The 14,268-nt window shown below is 45.1% G+C and overlaps 1 protein-coding gene, 1 long non-coding RNA gene and 1 pseudogene across 2 annotated transcripts in view; 2 read left to right on the top strand and 1 right to left on the bottom strand.

Moving 5' to 3' along the window:
- The window catches only part of LOC132451379 (uncharacterized), a 291,272-nt gene that overhangs the window by 60,430 nt on the left and 216,574 nt on the right, over positions 1-14,268 (top strand).
- The window catches only part of LOC132451399 (class I histocompatibility antigen, F10 alpha chain-like), a 108,732-nt pseudogene that overhangs the window by 15,886 nt on the left and 78,578 nt on the right, over positions 1-14,268 (bottom strand).
- Positions 1-14,268, top strand: part of LOC132451511 (uncharacterized) — an 82,786-nt gene that overhangs the window by 28,841 nt on the left and 39,677 nt on the right. The gene's annotated exons all lie outside the window — the stretch shown is intronic.

Here is a 14,268-nt window from a genome sequence, read left to right as displayed (position 1 = left end):
CAGTCCTCCTGGAGAGTTTGATCCACTCACCGTTCCTCTTCTGGTACAGAAGGACTCCAACAACAGCAGCAGCAGCAGCAGCAGCGAGGAGGAGAACAAGCAACCCAATGATGATGGGGATGGTGAGGCCACTCTGGTCCTCTGAAGGTACATCAAACAAATACAATCAGTCGTGTAATAATAGATGTTGGACAGAGACCCTCTCCCTTCCATCCCTCCATCACTGAACCACATGTCAACGTCACGTGATGCTACACACACGACTAACACAACGTCAGTGTAACTATTCCTCTAGAATCTGTTCTGGAGCTCAGGGTCACTCTGGGACTGATCTGAGCCTAGGACTATTCATATAACTCATTTACCCACAATCCACCCTGTTCTGCTGCAGTGAGCTACTCCTGAGAGCTGTGTGTTTACCCAGTAGCTTCAGCAGTGTCCAGGTACACCTGGCAGTGGTTGTGATGAGGTCAGGGGGAGGTGGTGAGACATGTGTTCCCCACCTCCATCCCCTCCAACACCAGTCTTACCCCAGTTGGTCCTGATGAGGGCGGGGTCCAGGGGGGTGGAGATGTCCTCGATGCCTTTCAGCTGGACCACACACTCGTACCTCCCCCAGTCCTCCTGTGGGACGGCCTTGAGGTCGAGGTCCACGCTGACCTGGAAGGTCCCGTCGTGGTTGGGGAGGACCTCCCCGGGGTGCTCATGGAGCTCCTGGCCGTCTCTCCTCCAGAACACCACCACCCTGTCAGGGTAGAAGCCTGTAGCATGGCACACCACTGGGGAGGAGGGGCTCCTCTGGAGCAGAGACACCCGCGGACGCTCTGCAGAGAGAGAGAGGGGGGGGGGGGAGAGAGAGGGGGGGGGGAGAGAGAGAGAGAGAGAGAGAGAGAGAGGGAGAGAGAGAGAGAGCGAGAGAGGGGGGAGAAAGAGAGAGGGAGACAGGAACAGAGAGAGGGATTATTTTGTAGAGATAGGGGATAAAGAGACACAGAGATGGGGGGAGAGAGAAAGAGAGGGGGGAGAGAGAGGTGGGAGAGAGAGAGAGAGAGAGAGAGAGAGAGGGAGAGAGAGAGAGAGAGAGCGAGAGAGGGGGGAGAAAGAGAGAGAGAGGGAGACAGGAACAGAGAGAGGGATTATTTTATATTGTAAAGAGCGAGAGAGAGGTAGGGGAGAGGGAGAGATAGAGAGGGGGGAGAGAGAGAGAGAGAGAGGAAGAGGAGGGGGAGACAGAGAGAGAGAGCGAGGGGGGAGAGGGAGGGGGGAGGTAGAGAGAGAGAGAGGGGGGGAGAGGGAGAGAGAGAGAACAGGGACTTAGGGCACACTCACACTGGGCCATCTGTACCGTGTCCAAGTCCGTTTTGACACCTCTGCGCCCCTAAATTCTAGATCCTTTGGCTAGTGTGAACACGCCAATCGTACTCAAGTGGCCTGAGCACGCTTCGGAGATTACAGAAAAAAACCTAACTTCTCATCCTAATTTAAATTAGGGACTCAACAATAGGAAAAATCCTAATTTCCTATTACAGAAGCAGTCCCTAACCTGTTGGCCGTTTCCTATCTTATCTTTAGCCTCCTATCTTATCTTAACTTAGGTAATCCTAACTGTGTTCTTTCAATCAGATTTTTCGATCGGCAATCGTCAGGTTATGTCTGCTTCTGCACCCAGAGTGTGCGTGAGGTTGATAGAATGAGTTACTTTTAACGTTAACAGAGACTGTTGAGGATCTTTGTTAATGACGGCAAGCTAGTAGCACTAGTACTACGGTCATGGCGGGTATTGGTACAGAGAACAAGAAGTGGAGTAAGAAAGTAGTAAAGCAATTCTTCCACCAAATTCAAAATTAAATGTCGGTAGCCTTTTAGCCATTATATTTCTGTTGTGATGTTCCTCGTCTTCATTGTCATACAGACCCACTAGCAGTGCTGCTACCATTTTCTTCTGTTATTGACAATTATTTTGAATTTAGGACAGGGTGGATGGCCACCTAACTTAGGGATCCTAACTTAAGAAATTCCTAACTTAGGATAGTTCTGTAATGGCTAAATTCTTATCTTAAGATAAGATAGGATTTCTTCCTAAGTTAAGTTAGGAAACCTCCTTCTGTAATATCAAAACCCCTAAATGCCTTCCTATCTCAAGATAGGATAGGGTTTCAGAGTTAGGAAGTTTCTGTAATGAGACCCCAGGGCTTTATTTTCTGTTCCGGGACAGTTCATTTGGTTTGCTAATGGCGGGGGTGGTGGGGTAGCGTTTGTACTTCTGAGTGTCGTTATGGTTGGTGTGATTTATTTATCAAAGACTGTGTTTGTGTGTGTGTGTGTGTGTGTGTGTGTGTGTGTGTGTGTGTGTGTGTGTGTGTGTGTGTGTGTGTGTGTGTGTGTGTGTGTGTGTGTGTGTGTATATATATTTGTATGCATCGTTTGATGAACATATAGTGTTGGGGCTATCATTCTGTGGTGTTTGATTGATCATGTTATATTGATGTGTCACCTATCCCAGTGGGCTCTCCCAATCGGCCCTGATTGGTAGGCCTATTTAATGGGGAGACATGGTGAGGGAAAAAGGTCAGGCATTTGATATGCAGCAGCTTGCCGAGAGGCTGTATTCTTTTGTGTGACATTTTGGCACTGTAAATAAACCGGCAACATTTTTGCAATCTTCAACTCTCTGAGCCGGCTCCTGCTTTTGACCAACTGACTCCTTGGTTGCGTCCCGTCCCGCATGTGAGTTGGGGGTTCAATATCTCTTTCCCACAGATATCCCTGCGTTGTCTCTGTGGAGACAGCGCAGCAACTCCTCTACCCAGGCCCCCCCCCCCCCCTGAAACCCAATAAACGGCCAATGTGTGCAAGGTCCTCGGGAAGTGTAAACGCTCGGGCCATGCCGCGAAAAAGGCTTGCAAAAAACATGGCATTAGGCAGTGTAAAAACGCTCAGTGAGAGAGGGCTGTATCTGAGTAGAACGGCTCCAAATAAGCAACAAAGTCAGTTAAGTGTAAATTGTTTTCTCTGTGTTGTTCTACTAAGCAGCGGACGCTTGGTGATGACGTATTACGACGTGATGACGTATGTACATGAGGCCACCATACTCAGTTGAGATTGCGAGCCCAGGCCAGCGGCACAGCAGGGGGTAGGAAATCGTACTAGAATACGGTACAGGTGTCAAACGGACTTGGGCACGGTACAGATGGCCTAGTGTGAGTGCGCTCTCAGAGACATGAGTCTGTCAACGCCCACCGGGTCATGTGACTCTACCTGTTCTCTGCAGAGTGCTCTTCCCATAGGCCAGGAGCTTCTTCAGCGAATCAACACACTCCTTGGTGTAGTAGTACTTCAAGTATAGTAATTCAGCTCTGTCCCCATCCCATCTCTGTTTGGTGGTGCCAGCTTGACGTACTGGAGCGACCCAGGTCAGGGTCTTAAGGTCCAACACTAGGTAGTCCTCTCCATCATAACCATACTGCTCATAACCATCAGTAGTACCATCCTCATCATCCCACTCACATCCATACATGTTCTGATATAAGTGGGCACCTGAGAGAGAGAGAGAGAGAGAGAGAGAGAGAGAGAGAGAGAGAGAGAGAGAGAGAGAGAGAGAGATATGAAAGGAGGTAAAAGAGAAAGGGTAAGATTAGATGTATTTTATTCTTCATTAACATCAAATACACACAGTTATCACAACACAAACCACATCAATATTATTATAATAATAACTCATATTTAAAAATACACCGCCCTACACCACCTGAACCCACCCTCAGGTTCTCCGATGGAGGATACATAAAGGAGGCTTACCTCAGCAGTTCAGAGGTTATCTTTAACTGATTAACAACCAAAGACACGGTCACCTCCAGGATTAAAGACATGTCTGCCAGGACTGTAGAAAGACGCATTTCTGATATGGATGAAAGGAGCATCGCTGTTCAGAGGAGCTGAGGACAGGGACCACAGGGACTGAACCAGGAGGACTGAATACATGCTATTTTGTGCCCTGGTCATTTGAATACATTGGAACACAGATGAGAAGTGTGTGTGTGTGTGTGTGTGTGCTTGTGTGTGTATATATATATATATTAGTGTTGTCAAGCGATTAAAATATTTAATCGCGATTAATCGCAGTAATATCATAGTTAACTCGCGATTAATCGTGCATGTTTTTCTATTGTAAATATCCCCTGATTTCGTGCTGCTAGCCTTTTAGTGAGATCAGAGAGTGTTGAGAAGGACAGTTAGAAGAGAGACCCGCAGTGAATTCAACCCGGTCCACTTGACATCGGGTAGGTGCATGACAGCGGTAGGCCTACCGTAAATCTTCAATAGCCCAGGCTTTTATATGTTTCAATCACTGAACAAAACTCTTGCTCAGCAAAGATGGGAAAGACTACAAAATGTATTATTTAAACCAGTATGAATATTCCTACCATACGTAGGCCTATACACATTACCAGGCTATAAAATAACGCCCACACACACGTTAGCGACCGACACAAGAACAAGGTATAAATAGTAGGGCTTTGAAAGAGGCTCCCGCACTTCAGATACAAGGTCTTGCCCTAGTGGAGACGTCAATGAGGACATATGATTGGACTCGTAGTTTAATGAGCAGGGGCTGGCGCCACGGATTGAGTTCACTCCTGCTGCGCTGTTTCCCAAAGTGAAGGCTGCAGCCTTGCTAAGACGCGTCCTTGCTAGTCGCGTCCTATGGAGATGAGACTAGAGTGCTAGCTCGAGTGCTTCCTAGCGTTTGTAACGGCTGACTTTGGGAACGACTTGGTAGTGTGGAAGCGCTTCCGCTTCCGCTTTTTAATGCTGCGTGTCCGCTTGTAAACACATGTGCGCTTATGAATAAAACATGGCAGCAATCAAGCTGATCGATATTTATTTGACTTTTGTCTGTTATGAATGCGGTCATGTCTCCTTCGCATGGAGCCTCTTTGGGGAAGTCACAAAAGCTTTGTTGTGGTTGATCGAATTGTCTTTATTAAAAGGAAAATTCATTCAATTTTTATAAAACTAAGTGAAATTGTCAGAACTTAATTCATGCATCACATTTACAGTACGGTTGATTACTATTATGCAGGGGGGGAAATACAAAGAAAGAGATGATAAACGTGTATTTATTTGGATATATTATTTAACTGATCCGATTCATTCATTCATATATGCCTACAATCTACCAGTGCTTTGAACACATAAGTATATCATATAAAATACAATTATATACGTTCCTTAAAAATTACAAACATTGCAAATGATCGGTTGTGCATTAATTGTACAACATTGGATAGTGGCACTATCCCTTCCACCGGTAAGCATATGTTTGTGCGCCACCCTAAGGCGCACAAAAGCCTCCGTTTGCTGGGCTGACCCTAAAAAAAACGATTCAACACAAACATAAATAGGTATACATAAATAATGTAATCTTGTGAGCGAGTAAATTGACATTGGTGACAGTGGTGTTTAACACCAGCTACGTCCATGCAAAATATAGCAACGTATCATTAAGTTGCAAAAACGTTTGAAAAGTGGCACAGGTCTTTAGGCTTGATTATTTGCATTAACATGATGAATCTATAAAAAGCAATACGGCACAAAATATTTCTGAAAACGAATATAACTTCACTTCATTTGAACGTGTACTGCTCTGCCATTTTCAAGAACCCGCCCAGTGAACGCAGAGGATTGTGGGTAGTTTTGGCTCGTCTAGGATGCAGCGATGCATCCTTGAAAAATCTCGGAATTCTCAAAAACGAAGGACCCGAAAGGGGGGCGTATTTCGAGTGTCCTCAACATTGGAACAGTGCTTGTCGGCGTTCGATGACGTAGCGTCCTTAAAAGGGCGGCCGTTGAGCATGCTTCTTTGACATTGGGAAACAGTTTCCCAAAGTGAAGGCTGCAGCCTTGCTAGGACGCGTCCTTGCTAGTCGCGTCCTATGGAGATGAGACTAGAGTGCTAGCTCGAGTGCTTCCTAGCGTTTGTAACGTCTGACTTTGGGAACGACTTGGTAGTGTGGAAGCGCTTCCGCTTCCGCTTTTTAATACTGCGTGTCCGCTTGTAAACACATGTGCGCTTATGAATAAAACATGGCAGCAATCAAGCTGATCGATATTTATTTGACTTTTGTCTGTTATGAATGCGGTCATGTCTCCTTCGCATGGAGCCTCTTTGGGGAAGTCACAAAAGCGAAAATCGAATTGTCTTTATTAAAAGGAAAATCCATTCAATTGTTATAAAACTAAGTGAAATTGTCTGAGAACTTAATTCATGCATCACATTTAGCCTACAGTACGGTTGATTACTATTATGCAGGGGGAAAAAGACAAAGAAAGAGATGATAAACGTATTTATTTGGATATATTATTTAACTGATCTGATTCATTCATTCATATATGCCTACAATCTACCAGTGCTTTGAACACATAAGTATATCATATAAAATACAATCATATACGTTCATTAAAAATTACAAACATTGCAAATGATCGGTTGTGCATTAATTTTACAACATTGGATAGTGGCACTATCCCTTCCACCGGTAAACAAATGTTTGTGCGCCACCCTTAGGCGCACAAAAGCCTCCGTTTGCTGGGCTGACCCTAAAAAAAACGATTCAACACAAACATAAATAGGTATACATAAATAATGTAATCTTGTGAGCGAGTAAATTGACATTGGTGACAGTGGTGTTTAACACCAGCTACGTCCATGCAAAATATAGCAACGTATCATTAAGTTGCAAAAACGTTTGAAAAGTGGCACAGGTCTTTAGGCTTGATTATTTGCATTTACATGATGAATCTATAAAAAGCAATATGGCACAAAATATTTCTGAAAACTAATATAACTTCACTTCATCTGAACGTGTACTGCTCTGCCATTTTCAAGAACCCGCCCAGTGAACGCAGAGGATTGTGGGTAGTTTTGGCTCGTCTAGGATGCAGCGATGCATCCTTGAAAAATCTCGGAATTCTCAAAAACAAAGGACGCAAAAATGGCGCGGCTTTCTAGTGTCCTCAACATTGGAACAGTGCTTGTCGGCTTTCTATGACGTAGCGTCCTTAAAAGGGCGGCCGTTGAGCATGCTTCCTTGACATTGGGAAACAGCCCTGGTCTGGCGCCGCGTTCATCTCCTGCGCTATGAAGCACACTTCTTGGCATGTGCAACACTGACCCCTGGTGGTTCGTTTGATAACTACATGCTGTACTGTGGGCCTGAACCCGGGGTACTTGTATCGACCAGACCTTCTATATTGTACTGCAGTAGGCCTAAATAGTGGCGAAGTCACACCCTTTCCGGTAGAGCCCATGGGACCTATGAGATCGAAAAATATGAAGGGGTTTCAATGGAGAGAAAGTAATTATTTTCTGGTCTCAGTCTTTATATGCCCTTGATTACATGTTGTTTGTGGATTGAAATGATAATTTTTCATGCAGAGAAAACTAAACATTTTCTTGAAGAAGTTTAATAATGTTAGGTTTTTCTCCACCCCCCTCACCCTGAGGAAGTTGAAGCCATCCCCCTGTGACCTGTACCCATTTCCCTCAACCCTGACAAAAAGTCACTCCTCTGATCACCAAAATCATCACTCAGTCTCTCCGGTCCGGCCATATCTCTCGGACAGAACAGAGTATGTATCACTGGGTGATGCTAAATCGTACACGCACTCTGTCACTTGTGGTGTCCCTCAAGAATCAGTCCTTGGCCCCACCCTCTTCACGCTACACATGCTCTCCCTTGGTCGTGTCATCAGCCGGCATGGATCATCTTTCCACTGCTACGCTGATGACACCCAACTCTACATCAAAACAAACCCAACCCCCTCTGCAGCACTATCCACACATTCCACCTGCCTGGAGGAGATAAAGGTGCGGATGGCGGCGAACTTCCTGCAGCTCAATGGCTCAAAAACGGAAGCCATTCTTGTTGGCACTCCACACCAGACCCTGTCATCCACTATCACCAGCATCAGCTTCTCCGGCCACGACCTCCACCTCTTATCCTCAGTCACTGACCTCGGGGTCAGAATGGAACCTCACCGGACCTTTGAGGCCCACATTCAACCTCTTTGCAAAACCTCCTTCTTCCACCAAAACTCCGCCCCATACTCAATCTCCCCAGTTCTGTAAAAACTTGTCCACGCCTTTGTCTCCTCCAGGCTGGACTACTGCAACGCACTCTTCATCAGGATACCCAGAAAGAACATCCAGCGGCTGCAGTACATCCAGAATTGTGCTGCCAGGATCCTGATGGGGGTGCGGAAGTACCACCACATCACACCCATCCTCAAATCCCTCCACTGGCTTCCTGTCCAGTACAGGATCCAATTCAAGATCTCCCTTCTGTCCCACCACTGGTTTAAATAATACATTTTATAGTATTTCCTGTCTTTGCTGGGCAAGAGTTTTGTTCAAAAGTTGATGAAAGCCCGGGCTATTGAAGTTTTACGGTACTACTGTCATGCACCTACCCGATGTCAAGTGGACCGGGTTGAATTCACTGTGGGTCTCTCTTCTTATATCCATCTTACCAAATAGATTTTATTACTGTCCTTCTAAACACTCCCTGATCTCACTAAAAGGCTAGCAGCACGAAATAAAGGGATATTTAGAATAGAAAAAGATCGCTTTATCGCAAGTTACCTATGACATTAATGTGATTAATCGAGATTAAATATTTTAATTGCTTGACAGCACTAATATATATATATATATATATATATATATATATACAGTATATATACAGTATGTTTACTTCTGGACATGTGTGTGTGTTGTTCGTGTTGGGGAAAGAAGATCCAACGGACTGTGACAAATATTCTGTTTAGAAACACGCAGCACAGCACCACCACCTGCTGGTTACATGGCATGCACATGTGATGTACAAGCCCGGGCCAGAAATGTACGTACCGGACACCTTAAGTCGAGCTACTCTGCCGCACCAGGGGCCAGACACCCCATATGTGCGCCACGCAGTGTTTGCCACCCAGACAGAGCACGCACAGCTGGACCAAGCCCAGCACCTGAAAGTCACTTCCTTCAGATTTCGTCAAATAGCAAAGCACACAGGAATGGAAGATGTACTCCAAGAGCTGAAGACGGTGATCCTGGACGGTTGGCCTGACTTCAAGGAGGACACCCCACTGGCAGTGTGGGACTACTGGCCCTTCCGGGATGAGCTGAATGTGCAAAATGATGTGCAATACAGAGGACAGTGCGTAATTATCCCAAAGGCCCTGAGAGCAGAGCTACTCAAGCGGATACACTCTAGCCACATAGGTGGCGAGGCCTGTTATAGACGGGCCAGGGATACCCTCTTCTGGCCGAGCATGAGAGCTGAAATCAAAGACTTTGTGGCCAACTGCTCTGCATGCAATGAGTATGCAAGGAATCAGCAGAAGGAACCAATGATGTCGCATGAGACATCTACACGTCCATGGCAAACGGTGAGCATGGATCTACTCGTATGCAGGCAAAGAATTTCTCATCCTTGTAGACCACTACTCTGATTACTGGGAAATCGACCATCTGACAGACCTATCAGCTGACACGCTTATCACACGCTGCAGAGCCCACTTTGTGCGTTATGGGCAGCCGGACAGAGTGATCACTGATGGCCCACAGTTTGCATGTGAACAATTCAGGAAGTTCGCGACAAACTGGGGTTTTACTCATGTCCAACCTCCTCCCGTCATCCGAAATCAAACGGCAAGGCCGAAGCAGCTGTGAAAATAGTGGAATCACTCTGCAAGCGGGCAAAAGCAGAGGGCACAGATGCATGGATGGCTATCCTCCACTGGCGCAACATGCCGACAAAGGGGTTGGACAGCAGCCCCGCTCAACGCTTGATGTCACGAAGGATCAAAACCTCGCTGCCAGTTGTAGACAGCCTGCTGCACCCACATGTGGTGGTCGGAGCGACTGAGAAGATGCGGTGGAAACGGCAGAGGGCGAAATCGACCTACGACAGACCCGCCAGGGACCTCCAAGAGCTGATCGTGAGAGATCGGATCAGAATGAAACCGCTACCAGGTGATCGCACTGGGCCAATGCATCCAGAAAGTCGCTCCTCGCTCATTCGACGTGGATGTCAACGGCACACTTCACAGACGCAACCGTGTGGATCTTCGGGTGGCAGAGCAAGCACAGCCAATCGGTAGGCCAGAGCAGAACGGTCCTGAACAGGGTCATATGACTGGGAAGTCAGCCGCAGCCGAGACCAGGCATGGGTCAGGCCAGGGCGAAACAGAAGGGACCGAAGACGCACCCCCCCCCCCCCCCCCCCCCTCCAAGCAGTCTGGCTTCGCGCACCCCGAGTACAGCGCTGCCGGGAATGTGCCTGACACCGGGGAAGCACAGCGGGCCAGGCAGTCTCCACAGGTAGCGGCCGCCTCTCACGGCCACCTCAAAGACTGAACCGGTGACTTTGGTGGAACGCAGGCTCAACCAGAGCCCACATGCACTAACACGTACGAGACATGAGAACATGGGTTCAACTAGGGAGTAGGTGGGTGATCGCTGCCCTTATGTGATACTATAATAACAAGAGGTTGTTGATATAGAGTTATGTTATTACAGCCTGTAATCGTGATTGAGAAGTGAAGAGTTCGAAGTGTAATAATAACAGAACATTAATCTAAAGGAAGGAAGATGTTATGGATGTTGAGTATTGAGCATCTAGCGACACCTACTGTCATTGTCATGTTATGCTGAAGCCCATAATGCTGTGCGCGGTGTTTGATTTATTCATTCAATAAAAGCATGAACCGAAACGGTTACCTCCATTAACTATATGTCATGTTACTTTTTCTGTGAATTTAATTGTATTTGTATTTTGGAGGCCATTCTGTCATGTTAACTACAAACTTTTAGAATAATTGTCATTGATTTATGAGATGAGACATATCTAGCATTAGATAATACTGTGATCAAATAATATTGATTTAATATTGGGATTCTGGACACTCAAGATCAAACATACAACAGGCCATCTCTCTTTTGAAATGTATATACAAACACTGAGTACACTGAGTACTACTAAACTGAGTACTGCTACATTGAGTACTACCACACTGTGTAATGCCACACTGACTACTTGTATGTGTGTGCTTGCGTGCGTGCGTGCGTGCCTGTGTGTGTGTTGTGTGTGTGAGTATGGTGAAACTTTATTCTGGGGTTAAATGATGGATATCTATATTTGAGATATGTGACATTAGATATAAACATACCTCCTGTCTGGTTAAAAGCTCTCTTCAGATTCACAATTTCAGCTTTGAGGCTCTGCTGGGCACCCAGAGCCCGTCCAGTGTTCCTCTCAAGTTCAACTGGATGATCTCTGGTGTACCGCTCCATCCAGTCCTGTCTCATTACTATTCTCTTACTGTTGCTGTCATAGTACCCAATCTGAACTTCATCCAGCATCCCAACAGCAACAAACTCTGGGAAGGTTGGGAGTCCAGACAACGCCGTGTAGAACATCCTCATAGAGTGAAGCACTGTAGACAGACAGACAGGTTAATACGGTACATCACTGTAGACAGACAGACAGACAGGTTAATACGGGACATCACTGTAGACAGACAGACAGACAGACAGGTTAATACGGTACATCACTGTAGACAGACAGACAGACAGGTTAATACGGGACATCACTGCAGACAGACAGACAGACAGGTTAATACGGTACATCACTGTAGACAGACAGACAGACAGGTTAATACGGTACATCACTGTAGACAGACAGACAGACAGGTTAATACGGTACATCACTGTGGACAGACAGACAGACAGGTTAATACGGTACATCACTGTAGACAGACAGACAGGTTAATACGGTACATCACTGTAGACAGACAGACAGGCAGGTTAATACGGTACATCACTGTAGACAGACAGACAGACAGGTTAATACGGTACATCACTGTAGACAGACAGACAGACAGGTTAATACGGTACATCACTGTAGACAGACAGACAGGTTAATACGGTACATCACTGTAGACAGACAGACAGGCATGTTAAGACTGTACATTACTGTAGACAGACAGACAGGTTCATACGGTATATCACTGTAGACAGACAGACAGGCAGGTTAAGACTGTACATTACTGTAGAAAGACAAACAGAGATACAGACAGACGGAGAGGTTAATACAGTTCATTACTATAGACAGACAGACATGTCCATCACTCTACACTGGAATGCACATGGCCCCTCCCCCTGTCATATGGCCCCGCCCCCTGTCACATGGCTCCGCCCCCTGGCCGTCCAGGTAATGTAGGAACCTTCAGTTTCATCTTATTGACATCCAAACATCGTATTCGATGCCGGCATTTTAAACTTCACATTGCTATCATTGGAATGATAATAATAAATAATATAATTATTATATTTGATAATAATATATTGATAGCAATGATAATAATTATATTATTGTGCGTCTGCATGTGCATGTGTGCGCGTGCGTGATGATTCTCCAGGAACGTTGACAACTTAATAATAAGTTATCTCTGAGTGATAATATAAAAGTAGACTCAAAGTAGACATCGGATTCCCTCCAATCTGAGTTTAATGTTTGGTTCTGATAATAGATTGTACATTTAGGAACGACGTCATCAAACCAGTGCGCTGGTTTCGTTTACACAGTTCGAACCCAAAATAAATGTTCTTATATTAGTTTAAATACTCACAGTAAAAGTTGTGGATTAATCATGTTGTGGATTAATTTAAACTCATTAGAGAGGATACTCAAATACTTTTCAACCAAATTAGGGAATCTAAGCATCGTCTCTTCAGGGACCATAAACGAACCTTTTGGAAAGATCGTTTTGAAAAGTAAAAACTTGAGTCAGTCTTACCTGAGGACACACCGTGACCAAAGACCAACAGCAGCAGCCCTATTAGCGCCTTCATATCGATTTATTCAGAAGAACTGCTCGGTGAGATTATCCACAGAGACGTGACTCCGACTCCAGCATTTAGACGACTGACCAGGAAACCTGCGAACGAGTCCAAACACACACACACGCAGGCACGCGCGCGCACATACACACACACACACACACACACACACACACACACACACACACACACACACACACACACACACACACACACACACACACACACACACACACACACACACACACACACACACACACACACACAATTGTAAAATGCTCATCAAGTCAAATCTATTTTTGCGACACTGGAACAATTAAAGAGTTTGTGTATTATGCGTTGCGTTGTATTTCGTTGTATTTCGTTGTCCGTTATGCCAGTTGTTCTATGGAGTAGGGTCCAGCTGCAGCCGCGGAGAACAACACCCTGGCGTGACAGAACACCCTGGCGTGACGGAAGTACTGTGGCTGGACGGAAGTTACCTCCGATTATTTTCTATAGACAAATAAACGTATTTATCGCTTGAATTAACATAACAAAGAAATAAAAAAATATTTCGACACGTTAGTAACCATTTTTATAGCTTAGAAAAGGTTTTTTAACGTTATTTAGCCCCGGAGAACAACACCCTGGCGTGACACCAACCCAGGCGCGACGGAAAATCGGAAACCGAAGATGAACCATGGAAGTAAGTGTGACTGTCAATAAGCTTCATATATTGAGTAATATTCATGTTAAAGTCTTGCCGTAGTTTATTTACTTTTCGCTAAATTCGAATATAATAATATTGCGCCCTTTTAGAAAAAATAGTGTCATTTAGTGTCATCCGTAATCACCAATGTGATGCTACAGCAACACAATTTAGCAAAACTGGCCACCGGAGCAGAAAAGTGTCTGTTTCTCCTGGGGAATATCTAATAGGCTACTAAAACCTAGCCTGTATAAAAACAAGGCTATTACTATTATAAGTCATTCAATCTTATGACCATAACGAATACCACAACCAACTGTGAAATGTTACTGTAATTCAATAGTGATCAACTTAAACATTTTCTTTGAATTATTGTAAAAAATAGTGTGTTAGTGTGTTTATCCTATTGTGCATTTATCTTAGCATTCATGCCTACACAAAGACCCATTCCACACAAAACCAGTTCACTTTGAAAGATGGATACATTTAATTAGAAGATAAGCTTCGCAATATCAGGTTATGGGTAGTATTTAAATATATTGATAGTAACTTTTATTTTCTTGCCCAACTTTACGATACTAATCTCTGTTATTCTAGTCGTCCAACCGCCAAACAAATGGCGGTTGGACTACTTCAACCAGTCTTCAGACTGAAGCGAAAAAGAGAAGTGAATGAC

This window comes from Gadus macrocephalus, chromosome 22 (genome assembly GCF_031168955.1).
Source record: "Gadus macrocephalus chromosome 22, ASM3116895v1".
In the NCBI taxonomy this organism is placed as follows: Eukaryota; Metazoa; Chordata; class Actinopteri; order Gadiformes; family Gadidae; genus Gadus; species Gadus macrocephalus.
Note: the sequence above shows the minus strand (reverse complement) of the source record. Positions and strands in the feature narration are given on the sequence as shown.